The sequence below is a fragment of the Panthera leo genome, chromosome D1 (assembly GCF_018350215.1).
Source record: "Panthera leo isolate Ple1 chromosome D1, P.leo_Ple1_pat1.1, whole genome shotgun sequence".
Lineage (NCBI taxonomy): Eukaryota > Metazoa > Chordata > Mammalia > Carnivora > Felidae > Panthera > Panthera leo.
The window spans coordinates 106,373,664-106,383,874 of NC_056688.1; positions in this window are offsets into that span (position 1 = coordinate 106,373,664).

Consider the following 10,211-nt stretch of genomic DNA (forward strand, 5'->3'; position numbering starts at 1 on the left):
TATGTCTTTTGGTTTTTGGGAAAAAAATTTAAGATAAATCTGCTCTTTCCCCTCTTTCTTTAATGCTATATTTTTGACACATATTTTACTTGTCTTTTATGTCCTGGTTCTTTAATATTTATTTATAGTGCTCTATTTAGAGATTTTCTACAGATGATCTTGTCCCTTAGTGATAGAACATTTTTCAGGTTACCAGATATATATTGGTGTAACTGACGTGGCAGTGAAATCTTTCATATGTTGCTTTGTGCACACGTATGAGAGTTTCTCCGGGGTATGCATCTAGGAGTGACATTTCCAGATAACAGCAAGAGTATTTTCAGTTTTATAGACTGTTGCAAATTTCCCACATGTCCTGAATTGCAATTCTCTGGTATTCCTGAATAAACTCATTTTTTTTCTGGTAAGATAACTGACAGTTTTATTTTTAAGGTTAACAGTTGCTAGTATAAATGGCAACTTAAAAAAATTTTTTTTCTCATTGTTTGCTACTGGTATACAGAACAGAATTGTTCTGCATCTAGTTTTTTAATTGAACTCTTAATCTAATAATTTTTAGATTCAATTGGATTTTTTTAAAGAATTTATTTTGGGGGCACCTGGGTGGCTCAGTGGGTTGAGCATCCAACTTCAGCTCAGGTCATGATCTCAACAGTTTGTGGGTTCAAGCCCCACGTCGGGCTCTGTGCTGACAGCTCAGAGCCTGGAGCCTGCTTCAGATTCTGTGTCTCCCTCTCTTTCTGTCACTCCCCCGCTTGTTCTCTCTCTCTCAAAAATAAATAAATAAATAAATAAATAAATAAATAAATAATTTAAAAATTACCAAAAATTTTTTTTTTTATTTTTAAAGTAATCCCTACACCCAAAATGGGGCTCAAACTTACCACCTCAAGATCAAGAGTCACACACTCTCCCAACTGAGCCACCAACCGCCCCTCAATTTGGACTTTTTTGTACAGAATTTTCTATAAGTAGAGCAAAACATTTAGGTCTCATTCCCTACCCCCCAAATTGAATGTTAGTTACCTATAAAAGTATTTTGTAAATTACTGATAGTAATTTAAATTTGAGACCTGAAACCATAAAAATCCTAGAAAATAACACAGCCAGAAAGGTCTCTGACGTCAGCCATAGCAACATTTTTCTAGATATGTCTCCTGAGACGGGGGAATAAAAGCAAAAATAACCTATTTGGGACTTCATCAAAATAAAAAGATTCTGCACAGCAAAGGAAACAGTCAACAAAACTAAAAGGCAACCAACTAAATGGGAGAAGATTTTTGCAAATGACATATCCAAAAAGGGTTAGTATCCAAAATATATAAAGAACTTATACAGGGGCACAAGACTAGCTCAGTTGGAAGGGCATGCAACTGTTGATCTTGGGGTCGTGAGTTTGAGCCTCACGTTGGGTATAGAGATTGCTTAAATAAATAAAACTTAAAGAGAACTTATACAAATCAACACCCCCAAAACCAAATAAACCAATTAAAAAATGGGCAGAAGAAATGAAAAGGCATTTCTCCGAAGAAGACATCCAGATGGCCAAAAGACACATGAAAAGATGCTTAACATCTCATCATCAGGGAAATGAAAGTCACAACTGCAGTGAGATATCACCTCATACTCATCAGAATGGCTAAAATTAATGACACAGAAAACAACAAGTGTTGGCAAGAACTTGGAAAAAAAGAACACTCATGCACTGTTGGTGGGAATGCAAACTGGTATAGCCACTAAGGAAAACAGTAAAGAGTTTCCTCAAAAAATTAAAAATAGAACTACCCTATGATCCATTAATAGCACTACTGGGTATTTATCCCCCAGAATACAAAAACACTAATTTAAAGGGATACATGCACCCATATGGTTATAGCAGCATCATTTATAATAGCCAAGTTATGGAAGCAGCTCAAGTATCCACTGATAGATGAAAGGATTAAGAAGATGTAGTACAAATACACAATAGGATATTATTCAGCCATAAAAGAGAATGAAATCTTGCCATTTGCAACAACGCGGATGGAACTAGAGCGTATTATGCTAAGTGAAATAAGTCAGTCAAAGAAAGACATATGATATCATTTCACTCATATGTGGAATTTAAGAAACAAAACAAATAAGCAAAGGGGAAAAAAGAGAGAGAGACAGACCAAGAAACAGACTCTCAACTGTAGAGAAGAAACTGATGGTTTTCAGAGGGGAGGTGGGGAGATGGGTGAAATAGGTGATGGGGATTAACAAGGGCGCTTGTGATAAGTGAAAGAGCAGACCTAGGCCGGCCAACTAGTGACTACGTCCCTGACATGGCCGCAGGAAGAGGTTCCCGCTCAAACCTCAGACCACGCCTCCTCCCCTTGAGTAACTTATGTTTTCTAAGAAAGCAGGCTACCGATTGATGCATTGATGCATTCTTCCGAAGTCTAAGGTGGGAGGAAGGGGAGTATGAGAGGCGTGGAAAGTGTGAGTAGAAGAGGGAGGGCTTCTCTCAGGTAGGGGCCAGAGGCAGGAGCCCTCAACCCTGTCCAGGCTTAGAATGACCTGGGAGCATTTTACCCCTCCCCAAACCAATTATTCAGAGTCTCTGGGGATGGTGTTTGGTGCTAGGTATTTATATAGCACAGCAAGGCTGACAGCCAATGGTTAATAGGTGACCAGTGAGAAACGTTCTGTATACACTGAGGCCAAACATGTTAAACAACCTCAGACACAGTGGTTCTTAAACTTCAGGTGCATCAGAATCTCCTGGAAGACTTGTTCAAACAAGTTCAAACAAGATCTGTTCAAACAAGATCGCTGAGCCCCACCCCTAGAGTTTCTGATTTAGTAGGTCTGTGACCACCAGGCCCAACCTTTGCATTTTTAACAAGTTCCAGGTGACGCTGATAATTGCTGATCTGGGACCACACCTTGGCAGCCATTGGTCTATCCTTCCCCAGCCAATCAGCTGAGGCCACGACCCTTCCCCAGCCAATTGGCTAAGGCCATGATCCCTATAAAACCTTTGTGCTTTTGAAACGCACCCTCTCCAGTATCTCACCGCTGCCTCGGTGCAGGTAGGGGATTGAGCTCGAGCTAGCTCGAATAAAGGCTCTTTGCTTTTGCATCGGACTTGGCTCCCTGGTGGTCTTTGGGGATCATGAATTCTGGGCATAACAATAAGCACCTGGTGACACGGAATTGTTGAATCACTATATTGGACACCCAAAACTAAGATAACACCATACGGTGACTATGCTGGAATTAAATTATTGATAGTACTATTTAAAAAATTTTTTAAAAATGTTTATTTATTTTTGAGAGAGACAGAGACAGAATGCAAGTGGGTTGGGGCAGAGAGAGAGGGGGACACAGAATCTGAAGGAGGATCCAGGCTCCGAGCAGTCAGCACGGAGCCTGACGCGGGGCTTGAACTCACGAGCTGTGAGATCATGACCTGAGCCGAAGTCAGATGCTCAACCGACTGAGCCACCCAGGCGCCCCTTGATAGTACTATTTTAAAGAAACTGGGTAATCAGTTCTAATGCTGCTAATTTGAGGATGAAAGGGAATCTGTTCTAAACTTGCTAGAGGATCCATTTCTTTAAAGTTTTGAGTTTTAGTTTTCTCTGTAGTAAACACCTTAATTTATTCAATATAATTTATTTTTTGAAAGCAATTTTAAGTTTACAGAATAGTGGACAGGAAGAATGGAGTTCCCATATCTTCCATTACCCTCTCTCCACCTCCCACCCTTTCCCCTATTAAAGTCTTGCTTTAGTGAGGTACACCTGTTATAGTTGATGAGCCCATACTGATACATTATTATTAACTAAAGACCATGGTTTACATTAAGGTTCATTCTTTGTGTTGTACATTCTGTGGGGTTTGACACATGTCTAATGACATGTATCCACCATTACAGTATTGTACAGAATAGTCTTCTGGTCCTAGAAATCCCCTGCCCTCCGCTTATTCAGCCTGCCCTCCACCCCCCACCCACTCCCAGAACTCCTCGCAACCACTGATCTTTCTACTGTCTCCATAGTGTTGGCTTTTCCGGAATGTCATATAGTTGGAATCATACAGTATGTAGATTTTTCATATTTGCTTCTTATGCATTTAAGATTAGCAATATGCATCTAAGATTCCTCCCTGTATTTTTGTGGCTTGATAGCTCAATAATGTTCCATTATCTGGATGTACCAGTTTCTTTATTCACCTAGTGAAGGACATCTTGGTCTGGTCGCTTCTGAGTTTTAGCAATGATGAATAAAGCTGCTATAAACATCCGTGTTCAGGTTTTTGTGTGGACACAATTTGTTGTACAGCTCATAGAACTCAGGGAAACCCTTTACTTACTATTCCCAGTTTATTAAAAAGGACGTTATAAAGGATACAAATGAATAGCCAGATGAAGAGGTACATGGGGTGATGTCTGGAAGGTTCCAAGCATAGGATCTTCAGACCCCATGGGCTTGGGGTGGGTTACCTTCCTGGTACATGTTCATCAACCTGGAAGTTCTCCAAACCCCATTGATTGGTTTCTACAGAGGTTCCATTACGCAGGCATGATCATTGGCCCTTGGTGATTAACTCAGTCTCCAGCCCCTCCTCCCTGCTTGGAAGTTGGGGGATAGGACTGGAAGTTACAACCCTCTAGTCATGCCTTGATTTTTCTGGTGGCCAGTCTCTACCCCAAAGCTACCATCAAGTGTGGTCTCTTTGGAAGAGGCTTTCTTATCACCCAGGAATTCCAAGAGATTTAGGAGCTCAGTATCAGGAACTAGGGACAAAGGTTCATGCCCTTTCTTGTGCCCTCGTGTTCTCTCTCTCTCTCTCTCTGCTTTTATCATATCACAGTTACCCATTTATAAAAAAGGTGAGGTTGGCTTTTACCATAAATAAAAAATCAATTAAAGGTGGATTAAAGACTTGAATGTCAAAAACAAAACCTTACCTTCTTGCATAGAAAATGTCGATGAATATCTTTCAGGCCTTGAAGTAAAGAAAGAATTTTTAGGGGTGCCTGGGTGATTCAGTCAGATAAACACGGACTTCAGCTCAGGTTATGATCTTAGGGTTTGTGAGTTTGAGCCCCACCTCGGACTCTGCACTGATAGCTCAGAGCCTGGAGCCTGCCTCAGACTCTGTCTTCCTCTCTCTCTGCCCTTGCCCCACTTGTGTTTCTCTCTCTCTCTCTCTCTCTCTCTCTCTCTCTCTCTCTCACAAATAAACAAAAAGAAAGAGTCTTAAAATAACACACCAAATAATATTTTCCAAAACAAATAATACATTAAAATTTTTTATAAAGTTTATTTATTTTGAGAGAGACAGAGAGAGTGTGGGTGGGGGAGGGGCAGAGAAAGAGGGAGAATCCCAAGCAGGCTCCACACTGTCAGCACAGACCCCATGCAGGACTCAAACTCGTGAAACTGTGAGATCGTGGCCTGAGCTGAAATCAAGAGTTGGATGCCCGACCGACTGAACCACTCAGGTGCCCCAATAATACATTTTAAAATAAGACGTCAAAAGTAAAAATGTGGGCCATAAGAGAAAACACTCATTCATTTATTTTATTTATTTATTTATTTATTTATTTATTTATTTATCTATTTATCTATTTATCTATTTATTTATTTATTTATTTATTTATTTATTTATTTATTTAAGTAGGCTCCATGCCCAATGTGGGGCTTGAACTCACGACCCTGGGATCAAGGGTCGGATGCTCCACCAACTGAGCCAGCCAGGCACCCCTATTTTTTCAATCCCAGCCATCACACCAAAACTGATAACATTCTATTTTTTTTTATTTTAGAGATAGAAAGAGAGAGAGCACATGAGGTGTGGGGGAAGAAGGGCAGAGAGGCAGGGAGAGAGAATCTTTTTAAAAAAAAATTTTTTTTTTAACGTTTATTTTTGAGACAGAGACAGAGCATGAACGGGGGAGGGTCAGAGAGAGAGGGAGACACAGAATCTGAAACAGGCTCCAGGCTCTGAGCGGTCAGCACAGAGCCCGACGCGGGGCTCAAACTCACGGACTGTGAGATCGTGACCTGAGCCGAAGTCGGCTGCTCAACCGACTGAGCCACCCAGGCGCCCCTAGGGAGAGAGAATCTTAAGCAGACTCCACACTCAGATCAGAATCCAAAGTTGAGCTCGATCCCACGACTCTGTGATCATGACCTGAGCCGCAATCAAGACTCAGACACCCAACTGACTGAGCCACTAAGGTGCCCCCAAGACTGATAACATTTTTGATGGATAACTTTTGTTCATCAAAGGACACCTGAAGGGTGCCTGGGTAGCTCAGTCAGTTAAGCATCCCTTGAGTTGGGCTTAGGTCATGATCTCACCATTGGTGAGATTGAGCCCTGTATTGGGCTCTGTGCTGACAGCACAGAGCCTGCTTGGGACTCTTTCTCCCTCTCTCTGCCCCTCCCCTGCCCTTCCCCCTCAAAATAAATAATAAACTTGAGGAAGAAGAAGGAGAAGGAGAAGGAGAAGAAGGTGGCATCTAAGTGCCCAGATCTTGGTTTCTAATACCATTCTCCCAATAAAAGGAACCAGGGCTCTTTGGAGATATGGCTGATTCTAGGGCTGGGGCCCTAACATACATACAAGATGAGCCTGGACCATTTTGTAGTGCCAGGAAGTAAAGACGTGCTCAAAAAAACTGTATGTGGGGGGAGGCAGGGGGACAGCAGAAAGAGGAATGTATTAAAAGAGCCAACCTAAAAGAGCTCACAGCGGCCAAAGCTGTAACAGTTTGAGCAAAACCCCCAGTAATATAGTATTGAATTCTAACCCAAAGGATAAAATACATATGCACAAGTCCATACTGACAAAAAACAAATAACCAGATAAATGAGGGAGAAGAGATAAATCTCCTGTACAGAAAATCTCCAGTAATTCACGTCAATACTCCCTCCCATCCAGGAGGCAGAGCTTAATGCCAGACCTCGTGAGTGTGGCTGCACTTAAGAGATTTTCTTCCAAAGGATGTGATGATAGAAAGTTTTGAAGGTCACAGGGGCTGGAAAAATAGCAATACCCACCAGTATCGTGTGACCACAATGGTAGAAAGAGCTGATGTTGGGGGACTTCAGTCACCATTTTAAGGATAATTTAATCCCTTATTACTATGTAGCCTCTTGGATGAGATCAGTATTCTGTCTCTGATCAGCTAAATATCTGATGTCATCTGTCCAAGGATACTATGTTACAAATGCTTCTCTGTTTCTCCCATAGGTTGATCTGCTATATCTCTGATGTTACTCTTTTTTTCTACTTTTTAAAAGTTTATTTATTTATTTAGAGAGGAAGAGAGAGAGCACGAGACGGGGAGGGGTAGAGAGAGAGAGAGAGCGAGAAAGAGAGAGAGAGAGAATCTCAAGCAGGCTCTGCCCTGCCAGCACAGAGTTCGATGGGGGGCTCATCCCGTCATCCCAGGAACCATGAGATCATGACCTGAGCCAAAATCAAGAGTCAGATGCTCAACCAACTGAGCCACCCAAGCGCCCCATGTTTCTCTCTTTTACTATCTGGTTGCAATGAGAGAGAAAGGTTTGCTGCTGCATTATTGTTCACTGTCTAATTTACTTAGAATCAGGTACTTTTGAGATGGCACATTTATTTCGCTTCTAAGTGATGGCTTTGGCTGTATTTCCTCTCCTCTTTCTGGCTTTTATCCCCCCTCACATTCCCCATCCTCCACTGAGACAACCCTGACGGTTCTCTTCTTTAGAAGCCAGCGTCCCTCCTGCAGGATTCGTAATAACAATATTATTCCAATGTCACTTCTTCAAATGACAGTTGCCAAGTGAGCCCCTTTGGCTGAGGGTCGGCCTCCTTCTCGGCTTTCATCTCCATAGCGCTTTGACCTCCAAATGCTCAGTTCTGTAACTTTCAGCCATCATCCATTTTTCAAATGTCTGAACTCCCCAAGGTCGATGGACATGTCAGAAGCAAAATACGTGTTAATCAGCTGCTTATGTTATCGGTAAGGCTTTCGGTCAACAGTAGGCTATTAGTAGTTAAGTATTTGGGGAGTCAGAAGTTACACGCAGGGTTTTGACCGTGCCACAAATCCCTGTGCTGTTGGAGGCTCAACTGTAATCCTTATTTGTTGGGAAACATGTGACATGGACTTTTGCAACAGGGATTTAGAAAGGAATTTTCTCTGTACACTTAGCGCTCTGCGTTTCAGGGCCCAACCCTCATCTGTCTGCCTGAGCATAAAGTATTAAAGATGTGTAGCCTCACGTGGTCTCTGGATTGTTGGGCTGCCTTTTCTCTTTGCGTTGTCTCAGTCTTTTTTTCTTTTTTTTTAGTTTTTTTAAGTTTATTTATTTTGAGAGAGAAAGAGAGTACGAGTGGGGAGGGGAAGAGAGACAGGGAGAGAGAGGCAGAATCCCAAGCAGGCTCCACACTGTCAGCATGGAGCCCAATGTGGGGCTTGAACGCCCGAACCGTGAGATCATCACCTGAGCTGAAACCGAGTGGTGGACGCTCAACCGACTGAGCCATCCTGTCCCAGCCTTGTTTTGAGAGCTTAATTCTTCGTGACAAATCATATACTTTTCCAGACACCTGGCTGGCTCGGTCAGAAGAGCATGTGACTTTTGATCTCAGGGGCATGAGTTTGAACGCCACATTGGGTATAGACATTACTTAAATAAAACTTAAAAAAATATTTTTTAATGATCTACTTTGCGTTCCTACAGTAAATATTAAGTCTTATATGTTTTTATATCAAAAGGCATTGAAGGATCTGAGGATCTCTAGCCACGTTCTGCCTCTTTCTGTACAGTCTTTCCATGTTTTCCGGTCATCTCCTTCCCCCAGATTTATTACTTTCTTTTGGTTGAACAGTAACAAGTCTTGGTTTCCTTTTTTTTTTTTTTTAATTTATTTATTTTTGAGACAGAGAGAGACAGAGCATGAACGGGAGAGGGTCAGAGAGAGAGGGAGACACAGAATCTGAAACAGGCTCCAGGCTCTGAGCAGTCAGCACAGAGCCCGACGCGGGGCTTGAACTCACATACCGCGAGATCGTGACCTGAGCCGAAGTCGGCCTTTAACCGACTGAGCCAACCAGGCGCCCCTTGGTTTCCTTTTTTTAAAGAATTTGGTATTTGGGGCACCTAGGTGGCTCAGTCAGTTAAGCAACCAACACCTGATTTCACTTCAAGTCATGATCTCATGGTTCATGAGTTTGAGCCCCATGTCAGGTTCTGTGCTCACAGCATGGAACCTGCTTGGAATTCTCATTCTCCTCCTCTCTCTCTGCCCCCCCCCCCCCACCAAATAAATAAACATTAAAAAAAAAAATAAAGACTTTTGTTTTTAAGTAATCACTACACCCAACCTGGGGCTCGAACTCACAACCCCGAGATCAAGAGTGGTATGCTCCACCGACTGACCCAGCCAGGTGCCCTTGTTTTCCTTTTTTATGATATAATGTGGTGTTGTTTACATTTCTTTTCACTTTTATCCCTTTATCTTCATACGCTACTTTTGTTGTTTGTAAGGAGGGAAGTATTTGGGTTCGACTGGTATAGTTCATCCACTCATTTTCCAAACACTCATGAAGTGCCTACTATATGTTATCTCTGAACAGGCAGGTCCATCAGCAAATTGGACAAGGTCTCTGCCACTCGTCTTGAAGTGCAAACAGACGCTCAGAAAAGGAAATGCAATAAACAAACAGGATATGTGTTGTGGCAGAGGTAGATGGAAAATAGAAGTTGAGAAAAACTGTCATCTGAGCTAGGTCTTGAATGAATGGGAACTAATGAGGCCGAGTGGCAGAACAGGACGGGAAAAACACGGAATGGCATGTCCAGAGATGCAGAGGCCTGACAAAGCTGGCTGTACTGTAAGACTGGCAGGTGTTTGAAGGCTGATGTCACTGGGGGGGGGGGGGGGGGGGAGGAGGGGGAGGGGCAATCCCTGTGGAAGGCGTGGGGATCATACATTTTGGGGGGTAAGTTGTTAGCTTCTTTACTGCACGCAGATGGAATTGGCTTCATCTGTCTGGAACCACAGGGCTGTGAGTGAGATATTAGGTTTCTAGGGGTGTAATGCCGGACAATCTCAAGGAGAGCTCTTGAACCCAGTTCTCAACCTTGAACTTCAACCCTGTTAAAGTCTGTTCAGAGCCTCTGGTTGGCACTTATCTGCCATGCCCAGGGTACCTTGGACTTATCATCTTTGCGCAGTAGTCT